Here is a 9,945-nt window from a genome sequence, read left to right on the forward strand (position 1 = left end):
GGACCCAGGACACCAGGACTTAGCCAGATACACTTTTTTTTTTCCAGACTGTAAAACAGATCTTTGTTTTTAAAATATTTTTTAAGCTGTTGTAATATATTTCAGTATAGCAGCTTGTCATGGTTTAGCCCCAGCCAGCAACTAAGCACCATGCAGCTGCTAGCTCACTCCCCCTGCCCCGGTGGGATGGGGCACAGAATTGGAGGAGTAAGAATGAGAAAAACTCCTGGGCTGAGATAAGAACAGTTTAATAACTGAAATAAAGTAAAATAATAATGATAATAACATTATTATTATTGTTGTTGTTGTTGTTATTATTATTATAAGCAAAGCAAGTGATGCACAATGCAACTGCTCACCACCCACCGACCGATACCCAGACAGTTCCCAAGCAGCGATTGCTGCTCCCTGGCCAACCCCCCCCAGTTTATATACTGAGCATGACGTCATACAGTATGGAATAGCCCTTTGGCCAGTTTAGATCAACTATTCTGGCTGTGCCCCCTCCCAGTTTCTTGTGCACCTGGCAGAGCATGGGAAGCTGAAAACATCCTTGACTAGCATGAGCAGTACTTAGCAACAACTAAAACATCAGTGTGTTATCAACATTCTTCTCCTACTAAATCCAAACCACAGCACTATGTCAGCTACTACAAAGAAAATTAACTCTATCCCAGCTGAAACCAGGACACAGCTTTAAATTACATTGGACTTCTTAAGCAGTTAAAAATTATATGCTACAATTTCTGAATAATCAAATGCTAAACAGAGAAAGGGAGGAAAGAACTACTTTAAAGAAAGTCAGAAACAGCTGTAACATCGTGTGACCTAATCTGTGACATGGACTAATCTTATAAATTGACTGAATAAAAAGAAATTTAGCATATAGCGCTCTCACTGCATTCAGCCCCCAGGCTAAGTCTGCTAGTATAGGGTTTGTCATTAGATTAGGGACCTTTACTCACTCAGAAGCAGCACTAGAGCAAACTCATTTTCATTAATAGTTTTTGTGGCAAAGCTAAGCAGAATTTCCTACACCAGATCTCACTTTCTTCTTGGTTTCTCACTTTACAGGAAGCCGAAGTCCACTATTAAAAAAAAAAAATCTTTTTCTTTCCATGTAATGCAGTGAATACTGACCAGTTATTTTCATAATGGCTACATATGATTCTCCTTTTAGAACAGAAAAAAAAAATGTTCTCCTTCATCTGTAAATGTGGGTTTATTCTTTGACCTTTAGCATAATACTCTCTCTTGACAGTTTATTACCTTTACCCATACTGCCAAATTTTAGGGTTTATCTGTAGAATATAGCATAACAATTACAACCATGCCTTCAACGCAGGGTGTCAGATTAAACAAAAGCAATGGACAGCTAAGCCTAACAGAACCAATAGAACATATATTTCCCTCTGATGATAATAACAATACTTACATGTATAGCAACACCAGATATGAGAATGACCAGTTTTGCTAGCCAGTTCTGAATTAAGGCACCTGCACAATTAGTGGCTTTCATTATTGTCAATCTAAAGATGGCTCTACCTATGCTGCCAGTCATGGGAAGCAATTAGTTGCTACACAGTTCTATACATGTTCAAGTTATACCCTAAAATTGGTCCTACCCAGCCCTCAAAGGTTTGATTTTGCTTTTTTTGAAGTGATCAGTAATTGATCAGATGCAATTTACACTTATACCTTTAGGGCCTCTGGTGTTATCCTGTACTTGTACTTTCATGGTCACCACTATCATCCCATCCTTGTACTTTTGGGGGTCCTTCCCTACTTTTCCTTATACAGCCTTTAAGAGGTGACTTGCTGATGACATAACTACTGTTTGATTAGCCCTTTCTAATCACACATCCATCCTTGTTTGAGGGTCATTGAACAGCTCACCTCACAAACATAGCAGACTATTAGATGACATAAACGCACAAAATACTTTGGTAAGCATTATGAGCTACAAGGTCTAGGGCACAAGTCTTATGAGGAGAGGCTGAGGGAAGTGGGGCTGTTTAGTCTGGAGAAGAGGACGCTGAGGGGAGACCTTATTGCTCTCTACAACTACCTGAAAGGAGGTTGTAGTGAGGTGGGTGTCTGTTGCGAACACGATTTCTTTACACGGCTTTGGTTTAGCAGCAATTTAAGATTTATTAATATTTTTGAGATAGATCACAGAATTAGGTTGTATAATTCTTAACAACACTTAAACATCAGCCAATTTAAAACAATTCGATGGAATTTGTTACAATCAAAATAGCAACTTAGCTAAAGATTCGAGAATGTCAGGGGTCGCCTGAAACTTACAGCAGGGTTGCACACACAGGTGGGGTTTAAATCAAATCGCACACAGACAGACTGACAAACAGCTCTAAATCAAATTGTGCACACAGACAGACAGACAGACAAAACACTTCTGAATCAAATTCCACACACACCCGCCAAGGTTAACCTGTGATTAAAATTTCCCTTTTCCTGAGTTTCATGAATTACTCACTTTTATGTGCCAGCATTCCTCAATGGACAGTCAGTGAACGTTACAAAATCAGGCCTTTGAGTCCTTGCAAAATCATCTATGGACAATCCTTCAATCCTCACAAAATCTACCCTGAGAGGCGTCCCAGCTCAGGGGGAGATACTGGGTCACACAGCCCGCTGTGGTCCTGGAGAGTGCCAAAAGGTGTCCCTTTTGGATTGCTATTTGTAGGATCTCGAAGTGATTGGCTTTGGTCAGTATTTTACATTCTGGCCACAATCTGTGCGGAGTCATTCTGGTATACAAAATGGGCCGGGTGTGGGCAGGGAATGTCTGACACTGAAGCCGCTGCACTTATAGAATCATAGAATGGTTTGGGTTGGAAGGGACCTTTAGAGGTCATCTAGCCCAACCCCCCTGCAGTGAGCAGGGACAGCTTTAACTGGATCACGTTGCTCAGAGCCCCAGCCAACCTGACCTTGAATGTTGCCAGGGATGGGGCCTCCACCACCTCTCTGGGCAACCTCTTCCAGTGCTTCACCACCCTCATCGTAAAAAAATTCTGCCTTATATCCAGTCTAAATCTATCCTTCTTTAGTTTAAAACCATTACTCCTTGTCCTGTCACAACAGGCCTTGCTAAAAAGATTCTCCCCATCTTTTCTATTGGCCCCCTCTAGGTATTGAAAGGCAGCAATAATGTCTCCTCGCAGCCCTCTCTTCTCCAGGCTGAACAACCCCAACTCTCTCAGCCTGCCCTTGCAGGAGAGGTACTCCAGCCCTCGGATCATTTTGGTGGCCCTCCTCTGGACCCGCACCAACAGGTCCACGTCCTTCTTGTGCTGAGGGCCCCAGAGCTGGACGCAGTACTCCAGGTGAGGTCTCACCAGAGCAGAGTAGAGGGGCAGAATCACCTCCCTCGACCTGCTGGCCACGCTTCTTTTGATGCAGCCCAGGATTCAGTTGGCTTTCTGGGCTGCAAGCGCACATTGTTGGCTCATGTCCAGCTTTGAGCCAAGATATGACCAAGATAACAGCACAACAGGGCTTGTCCTGGGGTCTCAGAGTGGCCTGGGGGGCTGCACCACCACAGTGTCGGTCTCTTTTCCCAAGTAACAAGTGACAGAATGAGAGGAAACAGCCTCAAGTTGCACCAGGGGAGGTTTAGATTGGATATTAGGAAATCTTTCTCCACTGAAAGGCTTATCAAGCACTGGACAGGCTGCCCAGGGAAGTAGTTGAGTCCCCATCCCTGGAGGTATCTAAAAGACGTGTAGATGTGGTGTTTAAGGAGATGGTTTAGTGGTGGACCTGGCAGTGCTAGATTTATGGTTGGACTCGATGATCTTAAGGGTCTTTTCCAACCTAAATGATTCTGTGATTCCATGACCGGTATGTTACTAAAATTGCTTTCCAATGCAAGCGAGCTGCCCTGCTTTGAAGTCAAGATTCAGCTCAAAATGAGAAGGTGCTTGTCAGTGGCTAAGCATAACTAACCCACCCTGAGAAACAGGTTGTATTAGGATTCATTACTAACACATCTCCATGCTTGGCAGTTCAGAGGTGGCTCCTGGCTTTGAATACAGACAAAGCTAGCTGCACATCTACTATCAAAACAATGTCACCATACCGTACAATTTTCCTCTTAAGCAATCTGGTGTTAGAAACAGTTTTTTGAATATCTTCCACACATTGCAGGATGTTTGGATGTACTAGGAATCGATACCGGTGCACTTGCATTGTTCAGTATTTCTACATAAATTGTTCTTCATGAATGCACCATATAAGCTGTATTTTGGATGTAAAATTTTTAGTAGAATTTCTTTTACATATATGAAAATGTAACTTTCACCATGTATAAACAGAGTCCACAACAACCACAAAAAAAGAACCCACCAATTACACCTGATGGAGTAAAAACATCTTAAAGTACTTCCTTAAAGAATCTTTATACCACAGAACCATATGACAGAATCAAGAAAAGGAATAGGATCATTATTTAATGACAGGGCATTTACACTGGGCAAAATTCTCCAGCCCTGTTTTTCTGGTTCGTTTTTAATTCTTCAGAATCCATGAGTTGGGGTGATAAATGATACATTCAGACGTATCAGAATATGAGTCAAATATCTTTTGTGGCTTAGCAGAGTTCTTCTCTGCTGACAGTGGGCCACAATATGACACCCAAATCTAGGTGTTTGCACATGGATGTTTATGTGTGCAGCATGAGTCTAAGCTCCTATTCTACCTACTGGATATCATGGGCTGAGTTTCATCTTCCAAAATGTAGGCATCTGGCGTCATTTGAGATGCTCCAGTGTACTGGAAATAACTGGGTGGCATTGGCAGATCTGACACATAACTTACAAGAGCTGTTTGGCCTTTTAAAGCTCCAGCTGAAAGCCATATGGGCAACTTTTTGGCATCACAAGTGGGACCAGATGGGCATGTTTAAGAAACTGGATTAGGCCTCCATGCTTAAGCATCTGAGTTAAGCCTGTACAGAGCAAAGAGTTTACATTGCATATAATCTGACCAGTCACAAAGTGTCTTCTTTAGACAGTAAGCTGAATTACTCACAAGGCTCCATTGACTGGATTGACTAGAACCCTCCTCACTAAAATAGGTTCTTAGTTCTTAGGCACAAGGATTGATTTGGGTATGCAGACAGAAGTGACAAGTGCCAACTGATCTAACACTAGAATATCTGACTCATCTACATGTGGCTGGTAACACGACATAGGGACTAGGGTAGATGTGAGCCTTTCTGAGCTGCACACCAGCTTAAAACTCCAGGCCAGCTCAAGTGGCACTAGAAGTTTTGATGAGGGTGAGTAAAGCACCCAACGTACCTGTTGCCACATACATGTAGACACAGGTATGTCATGCTCAAACAGAATTTTTCCCATTCTACATGACATTCCAAGATTGCAGCCAACATGGAAATTAGATGATATAGCACTAGTTTTGTTTTTACATCTGTTACTTGTGTTCTTCTTTACACAACTTTTGTAGATTTGGAGGCAATTTGCAATAACACAGATTTTTTGACAGTTTTGAAGAATAGGTGATGCAAATAAGAACCAAGCTGTGAAGGTGCTAGTAGACACTCTCATAAGCAAGCACAGAAGATCTGCCATTACACTTGAGTTCTGGACTTGGTCACATCATGGGTGAGGCAAGATACCTGAGACTATATATAACTGAAACAGCAGATTCACAGTGAAAACTTTTTCAGAAGAGTAAGCATTCAATAGAGGGAAAGCAAATGCCTTGAAAAGACAAAGAACAAAGTGCTCTCTAGGTAGAACTTGTACAAATAGACAAATGAGAAATGCAACTAAGAAAATGGGTGTCAGGGTCCATTTGTCATTGTGCAATTTTGACTGCAGAGGCTTAGGATCAGTCACAGGGCTAAACAAATGCAATTTTGTGGTTTCTGGTTTGTAGCTGGTTCAGACTGTGAGACCAGCTCCTCATCTACCTTTAAAGGACTGTGCCATCACACACTATAATTCACTTCTTAAGCAGTTCTCAAACAGTTCTCTGAATGTCTTTCAAAAATGCATTGTATATTTGTATTGCTATTTATGCATTCAAAGTGAAGATGACAAAATACTGAACATCACTGTGAGACTTGCAGCTTAGAATTTGAATATTCAGAAATAGAAAATGCTGAATAACAACAGCTATGATCATTGAACCAAATAATCTCTCTGGAGATCTAGATGTGGTAACAAAGACTGACTTCACAGCAAGACTGTTGAATCTATAAAGTCATTAATCAAAAAGCAGATCCATCTAAATCAACTCAAACTTGGGAGGAACACTAGAATACTATTAGCTGTAATTACAAAGGGGCATTTACTTTTTATCTGAACAACCTGATGATGGACAGTATTGACAAAAAATAACATTGCAGAAAAACAGTTGAAAGAAACCAAATCACAACTTTCCAAACACTTTTGAGATGACATTAAAGTACAAAATGTGAAATGAGCTGTGGCTTCTTCAACCCTAAAAAATCAATCAGCTTTTGCTATCTATGCCTGTTTCAGTCATCTGTTTTCTTCACAATGTTAACAGTAAAATATAGAATACGGTGCATTTTCTCACCATTTCTTGGGAAGTCATTAATTAAGTCATTAAGACTTGGAGTTTACTGGAATATTCAATACACTGAAATATTCTGGATCTTATTTAGTATTTGATACAGCCCTCTGCCTCCAAAAATTAGGTTCAGCTATACGACAAGGTGTTCGGCCCCACCAAAATGTTCACTTCCATATGTACACTTTGATAGCACAAGACAATCTTGACATACATACGGACAAAGCCCATTGAACTTCATAATGGAGGTAGTTATTCAGCCTTCAACCATGTGCTCCACAGCCCAAAAAGTCCTCAATTAATCTTTTGGTGAGTAAGCAGGGCATAATCAATATCATTGTCCATGCCAGACCACAGTTCCAGGGTTGTCCTCTGGTGTCATAGATAATAGAAAGCTTTCTACACCACTCCAGTGCTAGAACAAAAAGGAAACCTTCCTTGCTTTCAGTCAAAACACTCCAGAACTGGGGTGGTTCAGCTTTCTGGTCTGCTACAGTACATAGGAGAGTCAAGACCAGATCCCATTTATGGAAAACATCTGGTCAAAATAAAAGTCCACATAGGTGATTGCAGTGATCCTGACCAGAAGACCATTATATATGGAGGATGTAGTGATCCACATAGAAGTTAATGTGAGCAGGTCTGTGCTGCACCTTCATGTTGTGTTGTGCTGCACAAATCCCTTGGCTGCACGATAACCTGACATGGTGCCTTATAACAGAGGAGCCTGTGGGCAGCTCCCACTTGGTATCTGCAATTATGCCACCTCCATAGTCTTGCCTTTGTCTAAAAAAAAAGGAAGTTCTCATGTGAACATCTTTTATGAATAGAGTTGTCTTCTAAGAAAATTACATAATAGCTCAAATGACCAAAAAGGAGGAACCTCCCTCCAGGGACAGGATCTGCAAGTGTGCCGTGGGAAAATCCATCTGGGGTCTGTCTGATGCTGCATGAAAACAGGGAGCCCAGCATCTGAAGGGACATTAAGATTTACTTGCTATCTATATTCCTTTTCTTATTCTGTCTCAGTAAAGCAGTTATCTTATTAAGCCATTTGTTGCTGGACCTTTTTTATTGAGATCCAGCAAGAACCCTGCACCATCTCTCTCCTCACCCCCATCCTGGTTCAGAACAGTGATATGATGTCTAATCAGTGCAGATCAGGCAGGCACTAAAATTAGTAGGCATAATTTGTTTGTTTCATCAAGTTCCTTGTATTTAGGCAGCACAAGTACTACATTGAAGTACCACAATGTTTTTCAAATACTCAGAATGAGTGAATTTTGAGTAACTTTCCATCTTGTCTCTGCTCCTGGAAAACATTTCCAAGATGCATGTTTCTTAGTGTTATGTATAGCATCTGGGAGCATTACGCAAGGATCTGTCTAAAGGTTAATGGAAGAATATACTTACAACCCAGCAGTCAGGCTCTACAAAGTTCAATACAAGGTACTTCTTAAATTAACGTCAAAAGATTTTTCCATGGGATAATTAGACTGCTGATGTTACTCACTTCGAAGTGGCACTTAAATAATTGTGATGACATCTGCTAAGTGCATTTTGAGACAGTCCTTTATAATTAATTACTCATTTTCATGAATCATGCATCCATCTGAAGTATACCTGTTACCAGTAAGATGGTGGTAATGGAAATTTAATAGCATTTTTTATTTTTTTAGTGCACTGTGGGGTTGAGATTCTTGTCCATCTTTGGTGGACATTATATCTGAGTATTTTTAGTTAGACACCCTGACAGCCTTGATTCCCTGGGCTATATCTATACCTGCTAAATCACTGAATGCTCAGACATTGGCAACAGACTCAAGTTGACAGAGATGCATAGGCTACAAAGCAACTTCTCTTTTGGGGAAGGGATGTTTTGTGTGTAAAATCACTCCTGAATATGTGTGAAAAAGGACAAAACTTATAGTACAGTCTGCCTGTGTGCCTGTGTGAACACAGTTCAAATATATTATTTTTATAGTCCAATGTGCATATATGTTTTTGTATGTATATGTTTGTTTAGTTTCTTATTTTTAGTAAGAATTCCTCTTAGTCCATGGATATATATATAACTTGTCTTAAAATGAGTATAATGTTTGTTTTATCATGCTATAAGTATGCTTTTTTCAGACAGCAGAATGTTTTGCTGACAGGATTATCACTAGTACACTATGACTACTGAGTAATAGTATTTTATATAGAAGATTATCATATCTAAACAAAGTCCTTAGCTATATATTTCTTCAAAAAGCATTATTAGAACTTTCCACCTAAGGGGTTGTCATGGTTTAACCCCAGCCAGCAACTAAAGCACCACGCAGCCGCTCGCTCACTCCCCCTGCCCCGGTGGGATGGGGCACAGAATTGGAGGAGTAAGAATGAGAAAAACTCTTGGGCAGAGATAAGAACAGTTTACTAACTGTAAACTAAAATAGCTGTAAAAGTAAACTAATAATTATAAAATAATAATAATAATAATAATAATAATAATAATAATAATAATATACAAAGCAAGTGATGCACAATGCAATTGCTCACCACCCACTGACCGATACCCAGACAGTTCCCGAGAAGCGATCGCTGCTCCCCGGCCAACCCCCCACACTGAGCATGATGTCATACGGTATGGAATAGCCCTTTGGTCAGTTTGGGTCAGCTCTCCTGGCTGTGCCCCCTCCCAGCTTCTTGTGCACCTGGCAGAGCATGGGAAGCTGAAAAGTCCTTGACTAGCATGAGCAGTACTTAGCAACAACTAAAACATCAGTGAGTTACCAACATTCTTCTCCTACTAAATCCAAAACACAGCACTATGCCAGCTACTACAAAGAAAATTAACTCTATCCCAGCTGAAACCAAGACATAGGAGAAATTTCTGTCTGTGGCTGACTGACTAATAGCTATGTTTGGTGAGGTGACACTGCTCTTTTTCATTTTTAAGTGGTATCTAGGTCTCCCATATTTCTCCCTTATCCTCCAGTCTATTTTTTTCTAGGTGTAGCCTTCCAGAGCAGCCTACTTTCTGCTTTTTGTCTTGTTGGATGCAAGTGGACTAAAGACAAAAGGTACTGTTCTGGGGTCCCTACCACAGAATCTTTGGCTGTTGACAAGGAATCTGAAAGATTATTTTGCCTTCAACATTTACAGGCAGGGTGATGTCTGAACAGCAAATGCCATAGTATCTGGTGTTGAGACCCATGTATTCTGACAAAGACCAAGGAACTACTTTACAAATATAAACAAAAATCTAAGGAAGTTGCAGTTATTGCAATACAACAATGAATAAATATCTATGCAATCAGTGGTATCTTACTATGGTCTTCATCTATCTGATGGGAGGATAGAGAGGCAGGTACTTCT

Source organism: Pelecanus crispus, chromosome 3 (assembly GCF_030463565.1).
Source record: "Pelecanus crispus isolate bPelCri1 chromosome 3, bPelCri1.pri, whole genome shotgun sequence".
NCBI lineage: Eukaryota > Metazoa > Chordata > Aves > Pelecaniformes > Pelecanidae > Pelecanus > Pelecanus crispus.